The sequence below is a fragment of the Gastrolobium bilobum genome, unplaced genomic scaffold (genome assembly GCF_033153095.1).
Source record: "Gastrolobium bilobum isolate Gb01-03AN ecotype WA unplaced genomic scaffold, APGP_CSIRO_Gbil_v1 utg24160, whole genome shotgun sequence".
Taxonomy (NCBI): Eukaryota; Viridiplantae; Streptophyta; class Magnoliopsida; order Fabales; family Fabaceae; genus Gastrolobium; species Gastrolobium bilobum.
This window is the reverse complement of record NW_026898323.1, coordinates 1073-10862: the sequence shown is the minus strand read 5'-3', so window position 1 is coordinate 10862 and position 9790 is coordinate 1073. Positions and strand designations below refer to the sequence as shown.

The 9790-nt window shown below is 31.4% G+C and overlaps 1 pseudogene; it reads left to right on the top strand.

Annotated features, from left to right (window-relative positions):
• Window positions 1-6313: 6313 nt before the first annotated feature.
• On the top strand, window positions 6314-8451 carry LOC133314889 (uncharacterized; annotated as a pseudogene).
• The last annotated feature ends 1339 nt before the right edge of the window (window positions 8452-9790 follow it).

Here is a 9790-nt window from a genome sequence, read left to right as displayed (position 1 = left end):
CGTGAAGACATCCACCAAAGGTTCAACTTTTAACACTTATACACGTCCAAGGATCCATTTTTAAGCATAAACAAGTTTACTTAGGTGTTGGTTACTTCATTTTAACCATTAGCATGCAAAGACATCATCTTTAAGCCATTAAAACACATGATCAAGGTTGAACCACTTACCCCAAGCTAAAAGCAGAGGAAGGAGTGCTCTTGGAGCTCTTCAATGGCTCCTCACAGTTCTGACTTCAAGAAATACGAAAATGAACCAACAAAGTTTGGTTCTTGCACCCAAAGATGGCTCTTTTGTACCACAAATGCCAATCAAATGGTTCACACACTCTCCCAACCCAGAAACAGCAACCACAACACCTCTCACAACAACCCCAAACCAGCAAGAAGCACATTTTACCATCTCACTCACACTATCAAGTGTTTGTTCAACAATGGAGAAGGAAGTTCTCAAGAAAGGAGGAGTTTTTGATGATTTTCTCTCAAGAAAAGAAGGTGACCAGCATGGGAGTGTGAAACTCAGAATAGGAGGCACGTAGGAACTGATTCATTCCTAGGGTTTTGTGCTAAAATGCACTTATATAGTCACTAACAATAGCACACACAGTATTAACGTTAATTGCTACGCTTAGTATTTTAATCTCAAACTTTAGAATATGAAACTACTCAATTTTACAAGAATTATCATATTTTTATTTTATTTTTCGGAGCACCTTTCCGGTACGCACTTTTCCATAGCCAGTATCAGTTCTGGCACCGGTTCTCATTATTTTGACTTGAAACTTGTTTTAAAAGTCCTACATAATATTCTAGTAATTATCATGTACTTATTATAATTTTCCGGGGAACTTCACCGGTACGCATTTATACTGGGTAGCAGAACTGATATCTGCACTTTTCGTCCGAAAAGAGATTTTCAACATTATTACTCACTTACTATAATTATTAGAGCCTCATAATAATTATTAAGGTCAATTATGGAATTATTTCCTAATTCTCACATTTAATTAATTAATTTCCTTAATTAGTGGTGCGGGTTCTTACATTCTACATTACTCCCTCAATGGAAAGAATTAATAAAGACACTTCCATTCCATCACATAAAAGATAATCATAATATTCAATCAACCATACATAAATTCATCCTTGAGTTCCATTGAAATTCAACTACAAAGGACTCCACTCAGACATAGAAACAGAAATAATAAGAGAAGAGGAAAGATCAAAATCCATTTTCATGTTGTTGAATCTTCAATCATCAATCACAATTACATAAAATATACTAAAACTAATACAAGACTAAGACCTAAGGAATTTAGAAATTTCAGGGAATGATAAGTATCAGATATCAAGTGTGAAAGCCCCTTGGCATTTTATAGTTTACAAGTTCAAAACTGAAATAACATCCAAAAACTGACATGGGTGCTAAAACGCTAGATCGAGCGCTAAAACGCTAGATCGAGCGCTAAAACGCACTCCTTTGTAATTGTTGTCACGAACGTTGAAACGCTAAACGCTTATTGTCAGACGTTTTAGCGCTCAACTTGAAGGATGTCTAACTGCTTTAGCACTCGAGACCCGAGTCTTTTTGAACTTTTCTTTGCAGCAGAGCACTAAAATGTTTGCTTTGGCCGTTTTAGCGCCTAGCACCAGCATTTTTGGGCTTCCTTTTGCAGCAGAGCGCTAAAATGTTTGTTTTGGCCGTTTTAGCGCTCAACACTTGAATTCTCCAAATTGTTCAGAATCTTTTTCCTTCTCTCTTTTGCTTTTTGAGATTCATTTTCCTACAAGAACAATGTAAATCTTTCAACATAAGCTTCAGAACTTGTATTTAGGACTTTTTAGGAATTTAACCCTCTTTTCCATCCATTTAATCACACAAATTAAGCTAATTCATGCTTTAAAACCTTATAAACCAGAGGTTTATCACAATTCCCAGATTTGAACATTGTTGTCCTCAGCAATGAATTAAAAACAGAGAAGAAATTGAGATTCTTAACAGATGAAATTCATGAGGATGACTTTCAATTGACAGAAGATCAACATTTCATGATACAAGCTTATAACCATGCAATCTCTTATTTCCTATGACTTGCCCAGCATCATTTGTGACTTTTCAACAAATCAGTAGAGATAACATACAGAGACTTTCAAACAAAACACCCCCTCACTGGGAACTTCTCAAAAATTGTGAGAATCTAACTCTCTTGCACTCTAGTGTTTAAGGGTGCACTTATCATTCAATTTTCCTGTTATTTTTTATTGATCAAACATCCGATCTGGCAATAACATCAATTATTGTAAAACCTAGTTTACGGCTAAGAGACTTGTTTATATAATACCGTCTTTTTTTTCTTATTTTTCTTTTGTTGTGATCTTCTGTTTATGCACTTTTGATTTCCGTGAGCTTTCGAGCATCAATCAAAGAATTGTTCTAACTTAATGACTCCATAGTTAGATGACACCTTTTTTTTTTCTTTTTTCTTTTGCCTGGTTCAAACAGGCCTTCATTTAGTTGAATACATAAAGGGAAAAATGTTTCTGCAGTTAATGCAGATAAGTTATCTGCATTTATTCCCAAAACGACGTTGTTTTGGTATTGAAATCTTAAAAAATTATAAATATAAAGACTATTATAACCATGAAATAAATTAAAATTACAAAAATACCATGATTTCCGCCCCAAAACAACGTCGTATTGGGCTTACTGCAGATAACTTATATGCAGTAACTGCAGAAAAAACGAACCCATAAATAAATTTAGTTTGGTGAGATACACTAAAAATTCAGATTAAGATAAAAAAAAATCGTTTCCTTATTCAGAAAGTTCGCAAATTTTGTTTCCTTATTTTTTTTTCTTGGAAAGTGAAAGGGGAAAAAATCACCTAATAATAGGACAAGATTTGATTGGATATACTTGTTTAATAATTTTAATTGTGTAAACACGATACATTTAAAACTGGAATCAATTACAATCATAACATAATCAAATTTAGATATCTTTTATTATTTTAGTTAATTATATGATTTAGTTTGGCTCATTTCAACTTTTAAGATATTTTTAAATTGAAGACTGTATAAATTTGTTTTTAAAATATTTTAAATTTCATATATAATTATATTGAAAAACCTGATGAGATTTATAACCAACGTCAATACACAATATTTTCTATATGATAAAAGGGATAGGATCAACTTGCACTGGTGTAAGAATAATAAATCTTACACCAAATCTTAACCGTTGATTTTCGTGCATTTAACAGTTGAGATTTTTTGGAAGTTAAAAATTAATTAATGAGTGAAACCTAATAAATCTTAATCGTTAGATGCCGAAAATCAATGGTTAAGATTTGGTGTAAGACTTATTATTCTTATACCGATGTAAGATGATCCTACCTCATGATAAAATCCTTCTGATTGAATAATAACTTCTATTTCGTTGTCATATCTTACCAAATATGGTTTTCGATTCAATCAATTATTTGTACGATTATCATATATTCTTCTTTAGAAATTCGCTAGTATATTACCTGTGCGATGCACGGGGAAAAAAGATCAAAAATTTTATCGTCCGCCGTGGTTGGTTAATCGCACTGCAAACATTATACTTACAAAAAACTGTGTTGTTATTTTGTTCTATATTTCAGGTGAAAAAATTACAGCATTGACACAGAACTTTGCAAATATCAACCACAAACAAAAATCTGCTATTCAGAGGGATAATTAATTTTGCATACAACTACATCATAATACACTATAATACATTATAATACACCATGTTAACATGAGAAAGGGATATAAAAATAAAAATGCGTACAAATCATTGCTAACTATAACATTCATCAACAAAATCAAGGTAACAATAACACCAAGCAAATATGGATTTAAAATATCAGCTTTTACCTATAATATGAAAACGCTATTCATTCAGTGTCATTTCGTAGCAATCATTGGAGGGATGAGTTCAACACTTACTAAATATGTCATTAAATTTTCCGGGATTTGAATGCAACTTAATCAAATAAGCATGTAAAAGTCATATTTATGAACAAAATCAAAGCAACTACACTAATCTTTGAGATAGACTTTCATTTATTGCAATCACATTTAAAAAATAATAATAAATTATTATTATTTGCAAGGATTTGTGTCGTTAGTATTTGGAATTTTACAAATTTGTATTTACAAAAATTAAAATCAGATTTAGGAATTTAATTAAAAAAGAAAAAGGATGAAATTTTTACTTAATTATAAAAATGTGTTTGTGGGTCGGCCCTCCGAGACGAGTCCAGTTTGCCACCTCTAACTATCAGCATGAAAAAGGTTTTTATATTTATCCACAAAAAAATATTTTTATAGTTGCGTCTAGGTTTTTATATTTTATCTCAGAGATAAAGTTTCATTTATTACAATCAGATTTATAAAATAATAATAAATAATTATTTTTTTGCAAGGATTTGTGTCGTTAGTTTTTTGAATTTCACAAATTTATATTTACAAATCTTGAAATCAGATTTAGTAATTTTTTTTTTTATAACAAGATTTAGTAATTTAATTATAAAAGAAGAAGGATAAATTTTCAGTTGACTTATAAAAATATATTAGCGGGCCAGCCCTCTGGGCCAAGCCCAGTTTTTTACCTCTAACTCTCAGCATTTTATATAAATAAGTTTTTTTTTGCAAGGATTAGTGTCGTTAGTCTTTGAAATTTCACAAATTTGTATTTACAAAAATTGAAATCATATTTAGTAATCTAATTATAAAAGAAGAAAGATAAAATTACAATTGAATTATAAAAATATATTGGCGGGCTGAGCCCAGTTTTTCACCTCTAATTGTAAGCATTTTATATAAATAATTAGTTTTTGCAAGTATTTGTGTTAATTACACTCTTGCAATAAAAAAAATGAAAGTTTGATTTCTTTCTTATGTACTAAATTAAAATTTTCATTTTATAGTTCTTAAATTTCAATAATTTTTTTTTTACAGAATGATAGACGTCATTTTTTATATAATTTTAAATTTTAAATTTTTTTATATTAATTATATATATTTTTTTATATAATTTTTTCTATTTTAATATATGATTTTTATATACTTTTTTAATTGGTTATATATGTATATTTAAAAATTTTATGTTAAATATTTTTTTTACACATGTATACATGTATATTTAAAATTTTGTTAAAATTTTAATTTATTTTTTGTAAAGTATAAATTATGCCATTTCTTATTTTTTTTCTTTTAAATTTGAAATTTTAATAATTTTATCGACTATAAATGTATTTTTATAATTTTAAATATTTTATTGTTTAATCGATATTTTTATATTAAATTCAAATTTGTTATATATATCTTTTTTCACTGCATAAATATTAAATGCTGATCTCTTTTCCCATATATCAAGTTCACATAATTTCCAAATTCTTTCCCATCATTTCACATAAATATTAAATGTTGAACTCTTTTCCCATCACATAAGTTCACATAGTTGTCTGCCACCATAAATGATTAACTTAATTTTCCATTGATTTTTTATTTTGATTTTTAAAAGAAATTATTATTTATTTAATTTTTTATTTCCAAATCCTTTCCCACCATTACAATTTGAAATCCAAAATTTGAAATCAATTCAGAATTCAAATTTCATATTTAGATTTATTTCCCATCTAATTTTCAAATCTTAATTTTTTTCTTATCTTATTTATTTATTATCTACTTATATTTAAACAGATTTTATATCACTTGGAGATGGACTAGAAATCAAACTTATTTTTTATTCATATTTTAAGTATTATATGCTTAATATATTATGAGTAAATACCTTTTTTGTTTCTCAAGAAAAAACTCGGGATCCAAATGAATTTCTGAGAAAAAAATAGTCGACTTATGGTATCTCTGAAATTTTAGTTCTTTGAAATTATGATCCTTTAAAATTCAAATAAAATTTACGTTAGTCTTTTAAAAAAGATTAATATATATATTTTTTTCTAAGGAATTAACATAGATTTTGCATTTTTTTTTAGAATCAAAAAAATTATTTACTTATATATTATTTATACGATATATTTTAAGCAATCTTTTATTATCTAATCAAATCTTATGATTTGATATGATTTATAACTTTAAAATCTATTAACCGTACTATATATAGTCCCACCCACCAGGACCTTCACCTTCTCACGGATTCTTGTTCCCTCTTCGGGTATAAGCACCGGATTTGTTTCCCCATTGAACCGCCTCAATAATTCTCCAATTAGAAGTTCTGATTTTCTAGTACATTTATGGGTACCGCAAATAAATCAACACAGGTAATGCCTTCAGAATTCTTGGAACAGATGGGAGAAAATACCACTGAATCAAATGCAAACATGCTTCAATGTCCTTCAAGCCCGCAATTCCGTAGCCCCTCAATTGATTGCTCAGCTATCTTTTGGGATATGGAAAATTGTTGTGTTCCAGGTGATGTACGCCCTGAAGATGTGGCAGGTAATATAAGAATGGCTTTACAGGTGCAGCCAGTAATTAGAGGAGTTGTTAAGATGTTTTCTGCTTATGCGGATTTCAATCTTTTCTCTAAACCACTTAGAGAAGGCATTCAGAGAACTGGTGTTAAACTCATTGATGTTCCCAATGGGAGAAAAGATGCTTCTGACAAAGCTATCTTGGTTGACATGTTCTTATTTGCACTTGACAACCCTCCACCATCCTCTATCATGTTAATATCTGGAGATTCGGATTTTGCACCAGCACTTCACATTCTCGGTTAGCGGGGATATACTGTAATTCTTGTCATCCCTGCTGGGGTGGGTGTTTCTTCTGCCCTACGCAATGCTGGTAAATTTGTCTGGGACTGGCAGAGTCTGGCTCGTGGAGAGGGCTTTGTTCCCCCTTCAAAGGCCTTAGTGCCGCCTCGTGGAGGTTCTATTGAGCCCGCTGGATATTTGATGGGATGCCATATCAATGACAATTCTAATGGTCCAGATAAAGAAGAAGCAACTTTAGAAGGTCTCAAGGGTCAGCTGAAAGAGTTGGTTGAAATTTCTGGAGGACACTTGCCTCTGTTGAAAGTTGCAGCAGAGTACCAAAAAACTTATATGGGATTTTTGACCTCAGTAGTGTCATTTTTATAAGGTTTCACCGGAATAATTTTTTGGTCAAACATATTATCTATATAATGCATAACGACGCGGTACTGTGAGAATCACTTTAGGACGTGACACTTTAGCAACCGCGTCCTTTGCATTTGTTCCTGACCACTGGAACGTGATATACCCTGGCAATCACGTCCTATTCCCAAGACCTGGAACGTGATACTCTGGCAATCACTTCCTATTCCCAAGACGCGGTACCCTAACAGCCACATGTCAGTGGGTCCCATCCCAAAAAGAATTCAACAGGAAGCGGTAGTGTATAAGCCGTGTTCCAGGTTACAAGTCAAGTCGGAGTCAAGCAGATATATATATTTCACCTAAAATTTAGACATATTGATATATTCACGATAAAAGAGTTCAAAAAATCCAATAAAAGCAACAAGTCATTTTCGTACAAAATGGTTTTTATAGTTGCTAGCAATTTATTCTTTACTGGATAGAAGACTAACTCTTAAACCAGAGAATAATTAATTTAGAAATTTACTAACAATAAAATTATAATTATTATAATTTTAAGGTGTTGGATGAAGGTCTTTATAATAGTTTATATTATTCACTTACACACTCACTCATACAAAAGCCCTTTGGGCTTGAAGTATGAATTTTGCATAGATTCTATTTTATTTTATTTTACCTTAATATAAATCATTAAAATTTTTGGATTAAATTGTTTCTTTCACATATTGGAAATCGGGAAAGCAGACCAAACACGAAACAGGGGTATAAGATTGGGTACTATGATTTATTAGATTTTATGTACTCTTTTACAATGAATATATCAATATGCCTAAATTTTAGGTGAAACATATATATCTGTTCGGCTTTGACTTGACTTGTAACCTGAAACGCGGCTTATACACTACCGCTTCTTGTTGAATTCTTTTTGGGATGGGACCTACTGACATGTGGCTGAGAGTGTACCGCGTCTTGGGAATAGGACGTGATTGCCAGGGTATCACGTTCCAGTGGTCTTGGGAATAGGACGTGATTGCCAGGGTATCACGTTCCAGTGGTCAAGAACAAATGCAAAGGACGCGGTTGCTAAAGTGTCACGTCCTAAAGTGATTCCCACAGTACCGCGTCGTTATGCATTATATAGGTAATATGTTTGACCAAGAAATTATTCCGGTGAAACTTTATGAAAATGACACTACTAAGGTTAAAAAGCCACTTATAAGAGACCTCTTCGTGTAGCTGAATATGGGGCAAAGAATATGGTCGATCTTTTCAAGAAGATGGATGATACCATGACTGTGGAAGTGATAGGGCCTCATAAAGTTGCGTCTCTCATAAATTAATTACTGATCTATATTAATGGGACTATGGGAGTAAGTAACTGCCACATGATGACACCCTGACAGTCCCACTAGGGATAGTGAGACTGAGGCTCTTACAAGAGTGGCCCAAATTTCTCCTTTCCACTTTTATGATTTCATTATAATTAATATCTAACTATTTAAATTATAAATAAAAAAGTACTATTATTATTATTATTTTGATAAACTTATTATTATTATTTTTATAATAACTTTAATTTAATTTTATTAAATAATAATTAGCACTATAAATATTTTTTATTTATTTATAATAATATTTTTAAATTTTTACGTATTTAAAATTGCCAAATCTATCGTCAATTATACCTAGGGGTGTCAATATGGGTTTTGACCCGCGGGTCGACCCGCGACACGACACGAAAATTTGTGTTCGGGTTGACCCGTAAAAAAATTCGTGTCGTGTTCGTGTTGAGAAAAATGACACGCAAAAAATTCGTGTCGTGTTCGTGTTTATCAATTTGTGTTTGTGTCGACCCGTATTTATTTTTAATTATTATTTTTTTTATTTTTATTTTATTTTATTTTCGATCTATTTTTTTAATTTTTTTTTTGTCAATTACTGTTTTGACCCCTATTTTGCGTGTTATTCGTGTCGTGTCGTGTCAACCCGCAAAAAATTCGTGTCGTGTCAGTGTTGAAGATTTTGACACGAATAAAAATTCGTGTCGTGTTCGTGTTGATGTATTCGTGTCGTGTCAAATTCGTGTCGTGTCGAATTCGTGTCGTGTCAACCCATATTGACACCCCTAATTATACCTGTTTCATGTGTGACCCCCTCCCTTATATGCATCCAAGGGAGGTGCCTGCTAAGCGGATTAGAGTCGTAACGTCAAAGAATTAAATTCTGAAAATTTATTTTTAACTCACATTAAAAAAAATCTGCTATTGAATTCGGGCTGCACCTAAAAACAGTGTGAAACTTTATAAAATACATTGCTTGCTGAAATAGTAGTTTTTCCAGAAAACCTTCCTGTCTTGCAAAAATCATATAAATTCTAGCTTTCAAGCTTTTGACAAACAATTTATATAATTTGAAACTAGACATCTGAGGCTTTACGTGCATATAAATTATGTGTCAATCGGAGGTCTGTAGCCCCAGAAACAGAACTCGCAAAGTGCTCGCTAAATCAGTTTCAAAATCAGAATTTAGAACGGACATAAATTGTTTTGACAAAATAAACATCAGAATTATATAATTCTCGAGTAAATACAACAATGAGGCTACAATATGTTCCAAAACAGAATGCGAAATGTAACTTGTCCAACTTCAAATTACTACATAACATTAAGCGTTCAGTGC